The 1,108-nt window shown below is 42.9% G+C and overlaps 1 non-coding gene across 1 annotated transcript; it reads left to right on the top strand.

The window, feature by feature from the left end:
• The first annotated feature begins 274 nt into the window (after window positions 1-274).
• On the top strand, window positions 275-380 carry LOC141598015 (small nucleolar RNA R71). The gene has a single exon (XR_012523219.1). It is a non-coding gene; the product is annotated as a small nucleolar RNA R71 (small nucleolar RNA).
• Window positions 381-1,108: the final 728 nt, after the last annotated feature.

The following is a 1,108-nucleotide window of genomic DNA, read 5'->3' as shown; positions in this document are numbered from 1 at the left end:
TTGATCACCAGCATGCTGCGACTCCAACCTATCAAAATGAGCATTCATGGCTTCCAACTAAGCCACAACAGCATTATCAACTGAATTGACTGACCGAATACCATCTGTCAGATTTCCATACTCAACACAGTGTGTAGCCATCTCCTCTATGATGCCCCATCCCTTATCATCATCATTGTTCTTCTGAAATCGCCCATTAGATGAGGCGTCTAATATAGCATGATGTTCGTCATACAACCCGTTATAGAACTGGTTGCACAAGAACCACTGATCAAAACCATGATGAGGAAGAGACCTCACCAACTTCTTAAAACGACACCAAGCTTCATAAAAATTCTCGTCAGGTGCTTGCTTGAAACTTGTGATTTTTCCTCTCAGCTAATTGGTACGTTGTGGAGGAAAATACCTTTTATAAAAAGCAAGTGAAAGAGTCTCCCAGTTGGTGATACCAGCTGCTTCTCTATCCAGATCGGTGAGCCACTCTCGGGCTCCATCGGTCAAGGAAAAAAGAAATATAACCTCCTTAATCTTGTCATGAGTCACTCCCTTAGTAGCGGGAATGGTAGAGCAGTAGTCAGTGAAAACTTCCATGTGTTTCCGCGGATCTTCACCTTCCACACCTCGGTACAGGTTTTGTTCGACTAGGTTGATGTAGGACGGCCTGATATCGAATGTATTTCCATCCTCTGTCGAAAGTTTGAAACCCTTAGGGATTGATGCGGTTGTGAGCTCCGAATGACTTGCAATGTTAGGCCTTTTCACTGGCTTTATAGCAGAAATAGAGTTGTCTTCTTCACAAGACGGATCTTCTGCAAACAGAAAATGTTGTAGCTCGGGTTCAAAAGTACTCAAGTCTTCCTTTTGAATCTTCCTTTGCAATCTTAGTTTATGCCGAAAAGATCTCTCTGGCTCAGGATCAGCAGGAACTAATTCTGACTATTAGACCTGGGCATACACAACACTGAAGGAAATAAGTGAGAACTGTCTCAAGGAATAAAAATTCCCTGAGACGGAAAGATATAAACGAAACAACAACAGACAGACAGGGTTATTGCCTCCCCGGCAACGGCGCCAAAATTTGATACGGTCGTTTCTGTACCAAAAATAA

Source organism: Silene latifolia, chromosome 8 (genome assembly GCF_048544455.1).
Source record: "Silene latifolia isolate original U9 population chromosome 8, ASM4854445v1, whole genome shotgun sequence".
NCBI lineage: Eukaryota > Viridiplantae > Streptophyta > Magnoliopsida > Caryophyllales > Caryophyllaceae > Silene > Silene latifolia.
This window is presented reverse-complemented; position numbering and strand designations above follow the sequence as displayed.